Raw genomic sequence first — 19,888 nt, forward strand, 5'->3', positions numbered from 1 at the left:
TGAGGACTGACTTCATGTTAGGATGCCTTTCTCGTGACCCTCGCGTTACACGCATTCTGGCCACTACGGATTACTGGGTGTACAGACTGCTCGACCCACGGTATAAGGAGAACTTTTCCACTCTCATACCCGAAGAGGAAAGGGGTTCGAGAGTGATGCTATACCACAGGACCCTGGCGGACAAACTGATGGTAAAATTCCCATCCGACAGCGCTAGTGGTGGAAGGCGCAGTTCCGAGGGCCAGGTAGCAGGGGAGGCGCAGAAATCAGGCAGCATGTACAGCACAGGCAGGGGAACACTCTCTAAGGCCTTTGACAGCTTTCTGGCTCCCCAGCAAGACTGTGTCACGGCTCCCCAGTCAAGGCTGAGTCGGCGGGAGCACTGTAAAAGGATGGTGAGGGAGTACGTAGCCGATCGCTCGACCGTCCTCCGTGACGCCTCTGCCCCCTACAACTACTGGGTGGCGAAGCTGGAGACGTGGCCTGAACTCACGCTGTATGCCCTGGAGGTGCTTGCTTGTCCTGCGGCTAGCGTCTTGTCTGAGAGGGTGTTTAGTGCGGCAGGGGGAATCATCACAGTTAAGCATACCCGCCTGTCAACCGACAGTGCCGACAGGCTTACACTCATCAAGATGAACAAAGCCTGGATTTCCCCAGACTTCTCTTCTCCACCAGCGGACAGCAGCGATACCTAAACAATACGTAGGCTGCACCCGTGGATGGAAGCATTGTTCTCTATCACCATCAAAAACGTGGACCTTTTAGCTTCATCAATCTGTGTATAATATTCATCCTCCTCCTCCTGCTCCTCCTCCTGAAACCTGACGTAATCACGCCGAACGGGCAATTTTTCTTAGGCCCACAAGGCTCAGTCATATAATTTTTGTAAACAATTTTTATATGTTTCAATGCTCATTAAAGCGTTGAAACTTTCACCTGAACCAATTTTTACATCAGCTCTGTTGGGCACTGCAATGGGATATATTGATGTACCGCCAGTGGGTTCCAGGGAGCCACCCATGCTGTGGGTCCACAGGGAGTTGTAACTGCATGTGTCTACTTCTAAAGAACCCCAGTCTGACTGGGGCATGCAGTGTGGGCCGAAGCCCACCTGCATTAAACATGTCATTACCTCAGCTGTGATGGGCAATGCAATGGGATATATTTATGTACCGCCGGTGGGTTCCAGGGAGCCACCCATGCTGTGGGTCCACAGGGAGTTGTAACTGCATGTGTCCACTTCTAAATAACCCCATTCTGACTGGGGCATGCAGTGTGGGCCAAAGCCCACCTGCATTTAATCGGACGTTACCTCAGCTGTGATGGGCACTGCAATGGGATACATTTATGTACAGCCGGTGGGTTCCAGGGAGCCACCCATGCTGTGGGTGCACACGGAATTCCCATTGCGGAGTTGTACCTGCCTGTGACTATTTATAAAAAACCGCGGTCTGACTGGGGCATGCAGACACCTTGACAGAATGAATAGTGTGTAGCACATAGGTTCCCCATTGCTATGCCCACGTGTGCAGCTCCTGATGGCGGTGGCACAGGATTATATTTCTCATTGCTTCTGTACAGCATTGTGGGCTATCGCCCCACCCCTTTTAAAGAGGGTCGCTGCCTAGCCGTGCCAACCCTCTGCAGTGTGTGCCTGCGGTTCCTCCTCATGGCAGACGCACTTATAAATAGACATGAGGGTGGTGTGGCATGAGTGCATCGCGATAATTTCGTCCCGAGTAACGAGCACCCGAGCATTTTGGTGCTCGCTCATCTCTAATTAACAGCATTCACCAAAATGATTAAATCATTTGGCCAAAGAATGAATTTATCAACATTTATACCAGAAATAGCAGTTACAGGAGTTGATTAAAGACAGCTGAGCAAATACAAGAATTAATGGAATGATTACTAGGCAGATGCATTGATAAATGAGTAACAAAGGGGACTGTTGCTTAAACAATTATATGATTAATTAATTAATTAATTAATTAATTAATCAGTCAGATAAATAATAGGCTGAAAGCATAAAGGGATTAATTATATATATATAAAAAAAGAGTATGAGTGCAGGTTATTCAAAACCATTATCGGGAAAACTTGAGATAATGATGAGGGAAAAGATCATTGAAGCAAAAGGTCAAATAAATAGAAAACAATGAAACAAGAAAGAACCAATTAAGCCAAAGGTGAAGAAAGAAAATGGGTGAACAGAATTGAGAGAAATTGATCACTGAAACCCAGGGTATTAACCCCTTAAGGACATGGCCTATTTTGGGCTTAAGGATGCAGCGATTTTTGGCGGATTGTCTTATCGATTTTTCAAAAGTCATAACTTTTTTATTTTTCTGTCGATGCGGCCATATAAGGGCTTTTTTTTTGCGTGGTGAACTGTAGTTTTTATTGGTGCCACTTTTACATACATAGGCTATATTGTAAAACTTTTATTACTTTTTTTATCATAGCAGGGAGAGAAAACGCATCAATTTTGCGATAGTTTTGTTTTTACAGCGTTAATCATACAGCATAAATGACACAATACATTTTTTCTGTGGGTCGGTACGGTTACAATGATACCAAAATTCTTACATTTTTTAGGTTTTTCCAGTAGAGAGAGGATACACAACCTAAAAAGCATGGGATAAAAAAAACTAAAAACAACAAAAAGATAAAAAAATAAACAAATGTCCACCCAGTTCAGCCTGTTTACACCCTCCTTTGTTGATCCAGAGGAACACAAAAAAAACCCCCAATAAGACAGAAGCCAATTTACCTCCTTTTTGGGGGGAAAAACTCACCAAACCACATTTTTGCACATCGTTGAGCACAGCTTTTTCAGCGCAGCACTAAACGCTGTACAACGATCCCATTAGTTTCAATGGAGCTGTTCACACAAGCGTTTTCAGCCATGCTTTGCCCATTGAAATGAACAGGCAGCGGTTTCAGCCTGATGAAAACATGGCAGAATTGGTACCATGTTTTTGGCAGCACTAAACACCCCAGCTACACTGCCTGAGAGGAAATAAAAGCAATATACATAGTAGGTGCTGTCGGTGTCCCGGGGTCGCTCTCCAGAGCTCCGTGCAGACTTTTAAAGCTGGCAGGGCATCTTGCTAGTGATGGGGGATTAAAACCCTTCACCTCCAGCAAGAGATTGCTCTGATTAGCTGATTCAGTTGAGTGACAGTCCGCTCAGCCAATCACAGTCAGTGCTGGATGCTTCAATCACAGCCATTTATCAATGAATGGCTGTGATTGGAGCAATCCATGAATGGCTGTGATGTCAGCAGCAAGGTCACTTGGGCCGGTGGCTTGCGGCGAAACTAGAAGCAACCCATGAAAGAAGAGGCAAGATTCTGCACTGAAGAATCTGCAAAACTGGAAACCGGTGAAAGACGAAGGCAACGAAAGTAGAGGTATGACTTTATATATCCTCCCATGGCATGGAGAGACAAAACTGCATGCTGAGTGGGGCAGTTGCCAAGGCAACCATTCAATGCCCAGAAAGTATTGCTCACACTTCTTAAGTAGAACAGAACCCATGGGTGATACTTGCCGAGCAGTGAATGTCAGGCCGCATCTATCATATAAATTCAGCTCTCCCGAGCCTTCTTTATTGTAGTCCACACATAAGCACAAAAGTACAGCAATGTTTCGATCCTTACAGAGGCTCAAGTGATGTTCCACTTGTGCTGTGTCTTGAAGCTTTGGGCTCAGAGGCATGTCATGCTATCTTTTACAAACTTAGTAAATGTATCTAACATAGGATTATTCATAGTTGGTTGAAAATTACTCTTACACCGTAATCCTACCTCATTTGAGGAAAAGCAATCAGTGTCAATCAAACCCTTTGATGTCGATTCTCTTTCTGCAAAGAAAAGTTTACACCCCAGTATCCTAAAAAAGGCCTCACAATCAAGCCGAGTCTGTGGCATTGAGGGGTCTACAACAGGATCAATCCATTACTATGAAACCAGCCGACAAGGGGGGGTGCCATTGTCGTACTGGATAGTTGTGATCACCTCGCTGAGATTAACAAACAACTGAGTGACCAGACAGTGTATCAACTTCTAGAATTTGATCCTTCAGTACGTCTGAAAAGGGAACTCACCATCCTTGTTGATGATGCTGTATTGGACGGGGTAATTGATTCAGCCCTGGGCCAGTTCTTGATCATCAAGAACCCGGTGGTTCCATGTATGTATATTCTACCCAAAATCCACAAAAGTCTGATTAACCCTCCCGGGAAGCCGATTATCTGGGGTAGGGAATCTCTGATGAAGAACAAGTATCCAAAGAGAGTAGAATTCCATTCATTTCCACGTATGGCCCTGACAGTAGATCCATCTCGAAGATTATACAAAAGCACTGGTATCTATTAGCTAGAAGTTGTCCACAGGTTGCAGAACTACAACTGCCACCGCTGATGTCATATAGGAGAGCCCCGAACTTGAGAGATAAACTTGTACATGCGTACAGTGAGGTCTCTGATGCTACAGCACAGACATATTTAATACCACCCAAGGGAGGCAATTTCCCATGTGGCAATTGCGTATGCTGTCGCAACATTATCCGTGGCGACACGTTCTTTCGCCCACGAACAGGTAGCAGATTTAACCTCAAGGGACATTACACATGTAAATCTAGATGTGTGGTATATGCTATCACATGCCCTTGTGGCTTACTGTATGTAGGAGAAACGATAGGGAGCGGATATAATATGTATTTAAACAAACCTCCATAGATGCAGCGTCTGGACTGAGGTGCTCTCTACTCGCCACTCGCCACTGATCTATCACAGGATCGGCTTGTATAGACACATGACCGGAGTACAAGGACACATAACCGAGACCCCGGAGAGCATAGAATATCTCTGATAGTGGCATTCCTATGTGAGGTACCGATCATTTGACCAGTGGGGGAAGTCATGTGATCGTGGCAACTGAGCCACTCTGCGCATGCGCGGTACTTATACGGAGACCAGATATGGACAAAACAGTCTGGGACATACGTAATGGGCGACTTAGGACGCTGCAGTGTATGGGAGGATTCCCTATTACTAGGGTAAGTACATCTGAGTATATGGAAATGCAGTGACACACATTTTACCTATTACATTTAATGAGCCGTGATGTGGGATTGGCTGATGGTGAGGGTGTACACCTTTTACAATGTGCATTTAATGTTGGTGTTTTTGGTGGAATGGTTGCTTGAGAAAGATCCTCTGTAAGGATCGAAACATTACCGCCATTTTGTGCTTATGTTTGGACAACAATAAAGAAGGCTCTGGAGAGCCTTCTGATAGATGCTGCCTGACATTCCTCTTGGTTCCATCAGTGATTTGGGACATTTGGATCCAGTCCGTGGATACTGGCGTGCATTTTTGCTGCTGTGAGCAGGAATTTATTTACACTGGTGGGTGCTGCTGACTATTGACTTTTTCGGTGCTGAGCAGTGAATGGTATAGCACTTCACACCCAGCATCTGATCACTTGCTGGTCAATGGATGGAAGAGTGTGACAAATAGCTAAGCTTCAGATGGGGTTGGGAGAGGGGAAGGAAAAGTCAAATCTTTGTCCCAGGTGCAGGAAAATATAGCTACATCTCTGCTATTTCAAACTATTTGCATTTTCAAACTGGCATGAAGCTATGTCTAGAGTTAATTAGCAAATGTCTTTACATGGGTATGGAAATTGATGGAAACATAGTTGTGAGAAGGTCAACCTAAGACAAACAGTCTCGAAAAGGTATTTAAATACTGGTAGTTCTTAGATTAGTAACAGGTGAAAGATAATATACTATAGCTAATATTTGTCTGATGTACGACAAAGAAAATATCCTACCTGGGGAAAATGTATTACAAACAACACAATCTTGTAGCTGTGCCAATGAACATAGTACAAGTGAAGCACTTAAAATGAATAATTGAATGCAAGAGTATAAAAGCAAGGCAATGAGCCATCTTGGTGCCAGTTCTAGTATATAGATGTAATACAAATTACATGGTGTCTTGTACTGAAACTCTATAATTAGTTTTTAATCTACATTGGCAGAGAAAAGCTGCTAATGTAGTTTTTGGTGACTGTGCTATTCCAGATTGTAAAGTATTCTGGAATTCAGAAATCTTTGCACATAGAAATAACTTGTATGAAAAGAAAAATTTTAGTACAATGAAGTCTATCTTGTTCTTCGTGACATTAATATAACATGTATTATTAGATTACGTTTTGTTACCACCTATAAATTAAATTTACTTGGTGTTACAATGCTTTTTGCCTTCAGGTGTCTGCCTTTTGGTCTTTATATTTAACACTGAAATCAATTAATTGCTTCAGGAAACTGTTTAGTTGTTTTGTGGGTTATGCATTGTAGAGACCTCAAATTAGTGTAGGGAGTCTTATAGGATAGGTAATTCTTGATGGGAAAAAGGGTGTGTAAATTAGCCCTCAGAAGGAAGAAAGCTGACTCTCTAGTGCCAACCAATGGATAGAAACCCTCAATGTCTGACCCTTTTACAGGCTGCGCAACATGACTAGAGTCTTATCCATAAGGAAATAGCATCCATTCGCAAACACCTGCTTCAGGATTCTTACCTCTCACCAATGTGCAGCAAGGTGTCGGTTGACTAGATGAGAAGCCATGTCTTGAGAGGCTACTAAACTAGAGAGCAAGGTTTTTCCTCTCAGTTGAGAGCTAATTCACATACATTTCCTCCCAGGGAGTCTTTCCTGTACTTTAAGACTCCCTATGCCAATTTGACAAGTGCCACAAGAATAAACAGACCCCCCTTCCCCATAGACAAACGCCACTTATGCAGCCTTGAGCTACATTAACAAGAAGCAAGAAACTAAAACAGCTGTCTGTAAAGAAATGTCTTTGGAGAAAGCTTTGGTTTGGCTTATGATAAAGGGTCTGACATTAACTTATAGAGTTGCTATTGAATAGTAGACCAGCTTTCTTCCTTTTGGATGAGAGCTAAGTTGCATAGTATGTATTTTATATTATTATCACTTTTTTGTCTGTCTTTTTGCATAATTATTATGGGGTTTCTTTTGTGACCAATGCAGTTTTTCTTTTTCAATAATCTTTATACTTTTCATTTCTTAAAGACTTTTTTGGCATCATAAGATAATAAAAAAGTATGCTTTTTCTCCCTCAGTTAGGGCGGATTCAGCCGAGCGGGTTTCTTCCCTCTTATGTGGTCGCAATAATTACAGGACACTAGCGGAATTCTTTCCCTTTACCTGTAGCTGCTGAGGTAAAATGAAAGCTGCACTGTGATTGGTTACTATGGGACAGTCTTACTGTTAGACAGTTTTGCTAATTACGGCACAAAATAGTGCCATAATAGTTTAATAGTAAGATTGTTCCTATAGCAATGAATCGCAGCGCAGCTTTCTTTTTTCACACGGCTGAGGTAAAATGAAAGCTACACTGTGATTGGTTAATATGGGATAGTCTTACAGTTTTGCTAAATGAGGTACAAAAAGTGGAGCGTGTCTGTGCAAGTTTAACATGAAGTCCCCAGAAATCCACCATCAGAGCCAGCAGAGAAATGGACATCATGCAGACGACTGTGTAGAAGCTTCTACACAAACATTTGTCATGTTATCCCTATCAATTGCAATTGTTACAGGCTCTGAAACCGGATGACAAAGGAAGGCAATGTTCTTTCTGCGAGATCTTACAAACTTTAATGGAAAGCAATGGTTTCATGGAATCTTCAGTGTTCAGTGATGAAACCGGCTTCCACCTTTAACCCCTTGAGTGGCACGCCCGGAAATTTTCCGGGACGAGCTCCACTGCTCATAGCGATACAGCCCGGAAGATTTCCGGGCTATGTATCACTATGGGAGCTGTAGAGCACAATGCCACAAGCTGTGACAGTGTGCTCTGCCTGCACAGACCCACACAGAGCAGTGCAAGGGCTTTGAAAAACCAGCAGAAGATATTGCCGATATGTCGGCAACCTCCTGCTTTGTTTACAGGTTGCCATAGAGACCATCGGCTTGTCAGAACCAAGCCGATGGTCTCTGTGGCAGGGAGAGCTGGTTGTTAGCTGTCAGAGGACAGCTAGGTACTAGCTCTTATAGCAGAAATCAGAGAAAACCTCCGATCTCTGCTGTGTTAACCCCTTACATGCTGCAGTCTATGTGACTGCAGCATATAAAGGGCTGTCACTGCAGCATGTAAAGGGCTGTCACCATCGGACCCACGGAATGTGATCAGGGGTCCTGATAGGTCCCTGTGAAAGTCCCCTAAAGGAGCAAAAAAAAAAAATTTTTTAAAAAGTAAAAAAATTATTAAAAAAAAATAAAAACACTTATCTCCCTTTACTTTGTAAAAAATCAAAAATAAAATCACACATGTGGTATCCATGCATCGTAATGACCCAGAGAAGGAAGTTAATAAATTATTTAACCCCTTAATGACATGGCCCCTTTTTTTATTTTTTCCCCATTTCTTTTTTTCCTCCCCCCTGTTTAAAAAATCACAACTTGTCCCGCAAAAAACAAGCCCTTATATGGCCATGTCAATGGAAAAATGAAAAAGTTATGGCTCTTGAGACGCAACTACAAAATTAGTTGAAATTCAATGATTAGACCATTTTAAAAAACCTGCCCTGGTGGGCACGACAGGGTGGTAGGAAACCCGCCACTCAAGGGGTTAAGGCACAGTTAACGAATGTAATGTCAGAATTTGGCAGAAGAAAAAAACACCTGTCTTCGTGGAACATATGCGTGTCTCCACAAAGGTGAATGTGTTGCACTATAACCTGTAGGAAAGTGTACGGCTCCTTCTATTTCCATGAGGAAATGATCATGGGTATTTCGTACGTGGACATGCTACAGATTTGACTTCTGCTGCATCTTTAACAGTAGATTCTAGGTTTCATCTTCCAACAGGATAAGACATCCCCACCACCACCACCATTGTCACAATAAAGTCAGATGTGAGCTCAATCGGGCAATTGCCAAACAATTGATAGGCCGTGTAGGTTGTGACAATAGTGAACTTCTTCCTTTGGCCTCCATGTTCCCCTGACCTTACGCCTTGTGATTTTTTTCTCTGGAGGAGTGTTAAAGATAAAGTCTACATGCCATCTTTACCCCCACAATGCATAATGTGTATGGCAGTAACTTGACTACAGTCTTGATGTGTGTCAAGTGACAAAGGGGACTCACATTGAACATCTCTGATGTGGAAAACATTTTTCTTTATGTTGTGCAACAAAATTCTTTGAGTTTTTGTTTGCATTGATACCAAATTTATGCATCAGAGTGTCACTAAAGATGAGTTATGAGGGTTTCAAATTGGAAAGATCATTTGTACTAACCCTATATTATTATTTTATCTTGCCTTGGTTTGTACAGTTAAAACAGTACAAGTTTAACATTTCAAGGTAAACATTAGAGATGAGCGAGCACCAAAATGCTCGGGTGCTTGTTACTCGAGTCGAACTTTCCGCGATGCTCGAGGGTTCGTTTCGAGTAACGAACCCCATTGAAGTCAATGGGCGACCCGAGCATTTTTGTATATCGCCGATGCTCGCTAGGGTTTTCATTTGTGAAAATCTGGGCAATTCAAGAAAGTGATGGGAACGACACAAAAACGGATAGGGCAGGCGAGGGGCTACATGTTGGGCTGCATCTCAAGTTCCCAGGTCCCACTATTAAGCCACAATAGCGACAAGAGTGCCCCCCCTCCCAACAACTTTTACTTCTGAAAAGCCCTCATTAGCAATGCATACCTTAGCTAAGCACCACACTACCTCCAACAAAGCACAATCACTGCCTGCATGACACTCCGCTGCCACTTCTCCTGGGTTACATGCTGCCCAACCCCCCCGCACGACCCAGTGTCCACAGCGCACACCAAAGTGTCCCTGCGCAGCCTTCAACTGCTCTCATGCCACACACTGGCCTCATATTTTTATAAATAGTCACAGGCAGGTACAGCTCCGCAATGTGAAGTCCCTGTGGACCCACAGCATGGGTGGCTCCCTGGAAGCCACCGGCGGTACATAAACAAATCCCATTGCAGTACCCTGCTCAGCAGAGCTAATGTCACATACAATACAGGTGGGCTTCGGCCCACACTGCATGCCCCAGTCAGACTGGGGTTCTTTATAAGTAGACACATGCAGTTACAACTCCGTGTGGACCGACAGCATAGGTGGGTCCCAGGAAGCCGCCGGCGGTACATAAATAATTCCCATTGCATTGCCCAGCACAGCTGAGGTAACGGGAGATGAAATGCAGGTGGGCTTCTGCCCACACTGCATGCCACAGTCTGACCGTGGTTTTTAATACATAGACACTGGCAAGTACAAATCACTAATGTGAAGTCCATGTGGACCCACAGCATGGGTGGCTCCGTGGAACCCACCGGCGGTACATAAACAAATCCCATTGCACTGCCCTGCTCAGCAGAGCTAACGTCACATACAATACAGGTGGACTTCGGCCCACAGTGCATGCCCCAGTCAGACTGGTAATATGTACCTCAACAGTAACCGCGTTGGTGGGAAATGGCCTTGCCACCATCATGTCTTTGGGAAGCCTCCGTTTCCACACCACAGTGACATAGCATTAGCAGCGGTATAGTCAGAGCCCAGAATTAGTAACATTTCAGCGGTAGCATTAGGGACAGGCCCCAGTAACATATCACTAGCAGCAGTATAGGGGGAGCACAGTCTTAGTTCCATTTCAGTAGTAGTAGCAGTCAAGACAGGCCACAGTAACATTCCCGTTGCAGCAGTTTAGGGAGATAACAGTCTATTTCACATTTCAGTAGTTGCAGTATAGACAAGGCCCCAGTTACATGTATGTAGCAAAGGTGTAAACCAACCCCACACACCTTGCTGTACCATGAGTGCAGGCGAAGCCCATAAAAATGACTAGGATTACACTGTAGGCGAGGGCCCAAAAAAATTGGTGTACCAACAGTACTAATGTACCTCAGAAAAATCGCCCATGCCCAACCAAGAGGGCAGGTGAAACCCATTAATCGCTTTGGTTACTGTGGCTTAATTTGTAACTAGGTCTGCAGGCAGCCCAGTTAAAATAAAAATTGGTTCAGGTGCAAGTTTCAACGCTTTAATGAGCATTGAAACGTATTAACATTGTTGAAAATGTTAACATTGTTAACATTGAAGAAAAATTGCCCGTTCGGCGTGATTACGTGAGGTTTCAGGAGGAGGAGCAGGAGGAGGAGGATGAATATAATACACAGATTGATGAAGCTAAAAGGTCCCCGTTTTTTATGGTGATAGAGAACGATGCTTCCATCCGCGGGTGCAGCCTACGTATTGTTTAGGTACCGCTGCTGTCCGCTGGTGGAGAAGAGAAGTCTGGGGAAATCCAGGCTTTGTTCATCTTTATGAGTGTAAGCCTGTCGGCACTGTCAGTTGACAGGCGGGTACGCTTATCCGTGATGATTCCCCCAGCCGCACTAAACACCCTCTCTCACAAGACGCTAGCCGCAGGACAAGCAAGCACCTCCAGGGCATACAGCGCGAGTTCAGGCCACGTGTCCAGCTTCGACACCCAGTAGTTGTAGGGAGCAGAGGCGTCATGGAGGATGGTCGCGCGATCGGCTACATACTCCCTCACCATCCTTTTACAGTGCTCCCGCCATTCAGCCTTGACTGGGGAGCGGTGACACAGTCTTGCTGGGGAGCCATAAAGATGGCAAAGGCCTTGGAGAGTGTTCCCCTGCCTGCGCTGTACATGCTGCCTGATCTCCGTGCCTCCCCTGCTACCTGGCCCACGAAACTGCACCTTCTGCCACTAGCGCTGTCGGATGGGAATTTTACCATCAGTTTGTCCGCCAGGGACCTGTGATATAGCATCACTCTCGAACCCCTTTCCTCTTCGGGTATGAGAGTGGAAAGGTTCTCCTTACACCGTGGGCCGAGCAGTGTGTACACCCAGTAATCCGTAGTGGCCAGAATGCGTGTAACGCGAGGGTCACTAGAAAGGCATCCTAACATGAAGTCAGCCATGTTTGCCAGGGTACCTGTACGCAACACATGGCTGTCCTCACTAGGAAGATCACTTTCAGGATCCTCCTCCTCCTCAGGTCATACACGCTGAAAGGATGACAGGCAAGCAGCATGGGTACCCTCAGCAGTGGGCCAGCTGTCTCTTGCCCTCCTCCTCATGCTCCTCCCCCCTCCTCCTCCTCCTCAACGCGCTGAGATATAGACATGAGGGTGCTCTGACTATCCAGCGACATACTGTCTTCCCCCGCCTCCGTTTCCGAGCCGAAACATCTGCCTTTATGCTTTGCAGGGAACTTCTCAAGAGGCATAGCAGAGGAATGGTGACACTAATGATTGCAGCATCGCCGCTCACCATCTGGGTAGACTCCTCAAAGTTTCCAAGGACCTGGCAGATGTCTGCCAACCAGGCCCACTCTTCTGTAAGCTAGACGCGCCTGAGCCCCAATAGCGGCGGAGAGGGGAGTATATATATTTGTTATTTTTTTACACATGCTAGGGATGATTTTCAGGGTAGGGCTTATATTTAAAGCCCTTCCACGAAAATCACTGTGGGGAGGTGCCGACAGCCCATTGCTTTTAATAGGGCTGCCATGGCTTGGAGCTTTGCTCATGCATTTTTCTGCACATGTGCAGTGCTGCATTTTGTGCAGCACGGATGCGTGCAAAAGAATGCTCGTGGGAACGAGACCTAAGGGCGCCCACCCACTGGCGTTTTTTTTCCCTGCGAAATTCGCAGCATTTTTTTCTCTGTAGGGGTCTATGGGACTTGTAATGTTAAAATCGCGATCGCGCAAAATCGCAATTTACCGCGAAATCGCGATTTTGCGCGATCGCGATTTTAACATTACAAGTCCCATAGACCCCTGCAGAGAAAAAAATGCTGCGAATTTCGCAGGGAAAAAAAACGCCAGTGGGTGGGCGCCCTAAAGGTGATCAAAAAAGCCATATGTATCCCAAAATTTTATCAATAAAAACTCCAGCATGTCACACAAGCTCTCACAGCGCTCCGTCCATGCAAAAATATAAACAGTTACAGGACTTTAATGCTGCAATATAAAAAATTATAATTTCCAAAAAAGGGGCTTTTATTGTACAAAAATGGAAAAACCTAAAAAAAAATAATTTTTGTCTTGTTTTAAAGGGGTTGTCCCGCGGCAGCAAGTGGGTCTATACACTTCTGTATGGCCATAATAATGCACTTTGTAATGTACATTGTGCATTAATTATGAGCCATACAGAAGTTATAAAAAGTTTTTCACTTACCTGCTCCGTTGCTGGCGTCCTCGTCTCCATGGTTGCCGTCCAATTTTCGCCGTCTAAAATGGTCGAATGGCCAAATTAGACGCGCTTGCGCAGTCCGGGTCTTCTTATCTTCTCAATGGGGCTCCGTGTAGCTCCGTGTAGCTCCGCCCCGTCACGTGCCGATTCCAGCCAATCAGGAGGCTGGAATCGGCAATGGACCGCACAGAAGAGCTGCGGTCCACGGAGGGAGCAGACCCCGGCGGCCATCTTCAACCGGTAAGTATAGAAGTCACCGGAGCGCGGGGATTCAGGTAAGCGCTGTGCTGTTCTTTTTTTCAGTCCCTGCATCGGGGTTGTCTCGCGCCGAACGGGGAGGGGGGGGGGGGGGGTGAAAAAAAAAAAAACGTTTCGGCGCGGGACAACCCCTTTAAGTGTACTAGCATTCAGAAAAATTTATCATGTCATTTATAATGCATGGTTAAAACCTTAGAAAATAAAAACAACAATGACAATTGATGTTTTCTCTCTCTGCCCTCCAAAAAAATTGTAAAGGTTTTACATTATATGTACCTAATATTGCTACCAATAAAAACGACGGTTTGCAATGCAAAAAACAAGCCCACATACGGCCATGTTGATGAAAAAAATAAAAAGCTATGGTTTTTCAAATGTGGAGATGAAAATTCCCCCAAAATCTTTGTGTTCTTATTGCCAAAATAGCTCATGAACCAAACTTCTAAACAGGGTGTTTTTTCGTGCAATTTGCGCATGCGATCAGCGTATATATAGACCCAATGCTTTGCAATAGGAGCGGTCCCATGTCCGTTTTTTATGCGGATGGGTGATAAATTATAGGACACCGATTCGCAGAACGCACCTATCTGTGTTCTGCGTTTAATTGTACGCACAAAAGGCATGTACTGCAAATAGCTGCAATTTTTCGCTGGCGAGCACGCTGCACTGTACTTCCGTCATGTGCGCGAGTGCATAGTCAACGCTATGTAAAAAGTTGCCTTCCAAAAATGTCATAGTGCATTTTGTAGCAGATGCATCCAGAATGCTGTGAAGCTATCAAGGCAGACTTCAAACAAGGTGTTTATTAATAAGTCGTGCCACATGTTGCCCATCACAAGCAACTGCACACATAAATACAGATTCGTGACCACCAATAGCTCAGGTGCACACTACCATCCAGCCTTTTTGGGTTTATATTTGTCAAAGTTTGGACATGGCCGAATACTCTTGAGTTTATCACCACACACGCCAATGTTATATTTGTGTGTGTATGTGTGTGTGTGGGGCGGGTTAGGTAGTGTTGAATTTTTCGTTCCCTTTTTTTTCGTCGTTAGTATGGAAGTGCGAATTATTGGGCGAAAAATCGCCAGAGTATTGTCAAGGCGGGCGAAAGTGTGCATCTGGCGTCATCTGTGAGTGCCCCACCCCGCACCTGAGCGTTATGCACAACAGTCGCTGGGCAGCGCCATTTTGTGGCCACACTTTGGCAAATTAACATGTCCGGGTGCAGCTCACCCCTGGGATGTCGCGAAACACGGCTGCTGGTCCAGATGATGGACCAGCTGGATTACGATGGGCACCATGGGCCGTACCAGCACCCCCACAAGCATAAGCAGAAGATTCTGAGAAAGGTCTGAAGGGCGATGGTGCGGCAATTCGGGACTGTGAGAGCCACATACAGCTGCAGAAGAGGTGGAGCGACCTCAAGCTCAAGGACCCTGAGCGTCTTGAGGCCATCAGGCGGCACCTACGTCGTCGGGAAGGAGGTAAGCACAGTGTGTGTGTGGGGGGTTCTGCTCTGAAAGTGTAAGCAATTTTACATGGTGGGCGTGTTTTAAGGGGGCGTGGCTTATGTCTCAATAAGCATTATTGCCAGACATGCAAGTGCCACTTTAGCTACAGGAGCAACCTTTGGCTGATTGCCATCGTTGACACAGCTCTACCAGGTGAATGTTATATTAATGTTCTGTATTTATTTGCATAACAGTTGCGAAAAAGAGTTGAGCGAACAACATTAAAAGTGTTCATGTTACTGTCCCAACAGATGCAACACAAAGTCACAGGGCAGATTCTAGAGAGGAACGCAATCCCTCACCACCATGGGAGCCTACACCTCCACAAGAAGCCATTCAGGAGGAGGCAGCCGGTAAGTGTAAATAGTCTGTGCAACTTTTGTCAAATCCCAATTGACGACCTAAATAAGGCTCCCACACACTTGCGATTGCGTTTTGGGCTTAACACTATTGGCAATGGGACTTTCTATTGTTAAAAACACAATGCACCAAAAACGCAGTTGCGTCCGTTGCATTTTTTTAACATTGAAAGTCACATTGACAATCTGGTTAACCAAAAACCCAATTGCAAGTGTGTGGGAGACCTAATTCAGCTTTTGGGTGACTACCCACTCCTTTTTTTTTTTCACTGCGAAATTCGCAGGGTTTTTTTTTCTGAAGGGGTCTATGGGATTTGTCATGTTAAAATCGCGATTGCGCAAAATCGCGATTTCGCGTTAAATTGCAATTTTGCACAATCACGATTTTAACATTACAAGTCCCATAGACCCGTGCAGATATAAAAATGCTGCAAAATTTGCAGTGAACTAAAAAAATGACGTGGGTAGTCACTCTTTGATTTACCCTCCAAATTTTCTAAAACTCCATTTTTCTCCTTGTCAGCTGAAGACCCCCCTGCAAGTGCAAACACATCTGCAGAGGGGTCCCCATGGAGCCTGCCTCCCCTGATGTCACCACAGCCTCTGGTGGAGGAGGATAGACCCAGCCCGGACCGTGGCCGCCCTGTGACAGGTAAGGACGACACACTTGGTCCTCTACAAAGTAACATCCTGATAACATTTTTCGGATTTTAGGTAGTAGACACATTCACCAGAGTAGGCTACATAAATTTAAACACACAGTAGGAGAGCAAGGCAGACATTTACACATGCCTGATCGCCTGTCTTTCTCTTTTGTCACAGTGTGGAGAGATGTCCCCCCTGATGAGAGGGTGGCCTGGTACTTTCATGAGATCGGTCTATGCCACCTGCAGATTGATTTTCTGCAGCGGGGGCTAGACGGACTTCGTGAAAGGCTAACCAACCTCCATCAGTTGGGAGTGCATCACTTCCCAACGATGGAAATGAGGTTGCTCCACCCTACTGCCAGCTCCCCACAGTACCTGTCCACACCATCGCCCTTGGATCTTTCCAGACAAAGCTGAAGATCTTTGTGGGGGTGCAGAAGGGTCCCTGTTTGCCCAGTGTTCCAGCTGGCCCATCATCTGGATCTCCCAGAAGAGCCGTGTTTTGCGACGTCCCTTAAAAGACTAATGTTTTGAGCCATGTTGGCTCACTGCCCTATTTTACCCAAAGGTTTTGAGCCGTGTTGGCTCACTGCCCTATTTTACCAAAAAGTTTTGAGCCATGTTGGCTCCCTGCCAGATTCAAATTAAAATTATATTTTCTAACCAAAAACAAGCAAACGTGTTTTTAATTCTTTATTAATAAATCTTTGTACACTATCACAGATTTTGGGGTAAAACGACGATAAACCATGATTGCACATGATGAAGGGTTCAAACATGTTTTCACAACTACAGGCCAGTTTTCAAACTATATGGCCTATGTCATGCACATACAAGGTAATAAAGACTTAACACTAGTAACACACACAGTATGCTACTAGGCAACTCATGGATCTAAGTTGGTACTCTTGCCTGACCTTTTATCACTTCTCTTGGAAGGTACAAAGGCTCCAGCAGAGATCCATGGTTAGAGGCTGCATTGAGTGGTTTTTATTGAGTGTCACGGACAGCATTTCAACCCTCAATACTCATTTCTACCACATTACACAGTGGGACAGGTGACAATAGTTAGAGAAATCCCACAGTTAGGTGTTTGAAGTCTCTAATCTTCACCTTGGGAAATGAGCACAGTGTCCTACACAGGCTGCATACATGTTTCCAACATAGTGCTCCTGCTGTTTGACTTGTCTTAGCATCTGAAAAGCTAGTTAAGGGGCCACAAACTTTCGGCCTTCTAGGAACACATTTGCAGCCTCAGCCCCACCCCCCCCAACAAAGAAAAAAAAATAAAAAGGTTAAGGGGTTCCCTTGGCTAAGGGCCCCAAACGAGGTATTGGTTTACTACATTGCCCAACTTGAGCTAACTGTTTTAAAGAATGCCTCAGTTTGAAAGGGCGTTTCCTATATGGAGCTGAAGGTGGACAAGTTAGTACAAGCTCGCAATCCGCATCAAGGATCCTCGTTACTTGCGAGTTCCTAACTACGACAATGTGCCAATAATAATCTAACTACAAAAAAGGGGGCACAGAGAGCTTAAAAAAAAAATACAATCTTGAGAAACCAGCTCAACGGCCTCCTCGAGCATGTTCCAACTGCCACGGAAGTGCTCCCTGTGAAGATAGGAAATACTCTGTGAAGAGGTCCCTGATGAGGACAGCAGATTGTGCTGGCCTACCATGCTGCACAGCCTCCTCCAAAACTTCGCCCCCAAAAGCAGTGGGTAAAGGATGCGCAACATTCAAAACTGTATCATGTTGCCGGCAGAAATTATGTAGAACCACACAGGCCCTAATTACCGCTGACACGTTCTCAGGAGCCAGCTGAATGGTACTTAATAAGACTCGCCAACGATTAGCGAGAATACCAAATGCACACTCCACATAACGCCGGGCACGTGTGAGGCGGTAATTAAAGACCTGCCTCCTGGTGTCAATGTTCCTGTGAGCAAAGGGCCACATGACATTATTAGACAGGCCAAATGCCTCATCCGCCACAAAGACAAATGGGGGTGCTGTACCTGACGAGCCTGGAAGGGCCTGGGGCGCAGGAATAGAAAGCTGCTGCTCCTTCAGCTGCCTACCCATTCTGGACGTGCTGAAAATGCGAGCATCAGCAGCACTTCCAAAGGCCCCAATATCAACCAGCAGGAATCGGTATTTACTGTCAGCAACAGCAAAGAGGACACCCGAAAAAAACTGCCGATAGTTGAACTATTGAGACCCCGAGCTAGATGGCTTCCGGACACGAATATGCTTCCCGTCCAATGCCCCAATGCAGTTTGGGAACTGCGCAGCGCTCATAAATCCCTCGGCGACGTCCAGCCAATCTTGACGACAGGGAGGAGACATCACCAAAGGTACAAGACACTGCCAAAGGACGTCACAGGTCTCCCTGACGATTCCCCCAATGGTAGAGCGGCAAATCAAGAAATGCAAATGCTGCAAAGCATAGGAATTCCCAGTAGCCAGAAATCTGTGGGAGAAGAAGAAAAAAATTTAAAAAAAGGTAAGAACTTTGCAACATGACATGAACTTTCTATATATAGAAATGCATCATTAACAAACATACTACAAACATATACTCAGACCAATGACAAACATGGTACATTGGCGCGCTGGCTTTTCGGCTACCTCTTCGCTTGTTCGAAAAAGATGTTTGCAATATTAACCGTCTGGCCAAGGTAAGCTCATGCTCTGACCAAACAACGTAGGCGCTACATAAAGTATTTACCCAACACAAGGAGGCTTCCCCCCCCCCCAACCCACATACACCCCCACACCCACACCAAAAAAAGGCGACAGAACAATGGTTGCACAGAAATGGCCCAAAAAAAAAAAAAAGAAACAATACACGCCTGTATTACTGCTGTAAGATCGTGCAATTATTTCAAAACCGTCAAAGCACTATTAATATTTGAAGAATGGTGATAGATCAACCATCACTTTATGAGGAGCTCACCGCGGAACACAGGTGAGACTAATTATTCTGCTACATCAACGCTCCCTTGATACAGACTACTCAAGTGCTGTCAAACACACCACAGCAAGATGTGGCAAACAAAGGACACCAATAATAAAAAAAGGATGAGGAAGGGGTGGGGCCGCTGCAATGACCAAGGGCCCTCGCTAATAAAGATGGCTTATAATTGGAATTTCAGGGCATTTCAAACAAAGATGAAAGCAGGTAGACATTGTGCGTTGCTAATAAAGGAAAGGCCAAACCAGATGTGCTTTCGCCATAGAGCTTCTAATGGTGTCTCAGCTGTAGGTACTACAGTTTGCTAATTTGCAGGGAAATCAAAGACGCAGACTAAGGGCTTATTCAGATGACCGTATATTGGCTCGGTTTTCACGGCGAGCCGATATACTGTGTCCTTGTCTGCAGGGGGAGGAGGATGAAAGAGCCAGGAGGAGGAACTGAGCTCCCGCCCCTTCCCCACCCCTCACCACTATTTGCAATAGGAGGGGGTGAGACGGGGGTGGAGCTAAGTACCAAAGCTTAGCTCCGCCCCCGTCCCAGCCTTCCAATTGCAAATAGGGGTGAGGTGCTGGGAAGGGGCAGGAGCTCAGTTCCTGCTCCTGGCTCTTCCATCCTCCTCCCCCTGCAGACAAGGACACCGTATATTGGCTCGCCGTGAAAACACGAGCCGATATACGGTCGTCTGAATAAGCCCTAAAGCAAACATGTATAGACAGAGGTACAAAGGCTACACAGGGGAGGGATGAAAGATAACGACAGATGATGTGACCTCGAGACAGATGAGAACTTACCGCAGAGTGACCAGGAGTCTTTCCTCAGCAGTGATACTGTCACGCATGTTGGTAT

This window comes from Eleutherodactylus coqui, chromosome 7, assembly GCF_035609145.1.
Source record: "Eleutherodactylus coqui strain aEleCoq1 chromosome 7, aEleCoq1.hap1, whole genome shotgun sequence".
Taxonomy (NCBI): domain Eukaryota; kingdom Metazoa; phylum Chordata; class Amphibia; order Anura; family Eleutherodactylidae; genus Eleutherodactylus; species Eleutherodactylus coqui.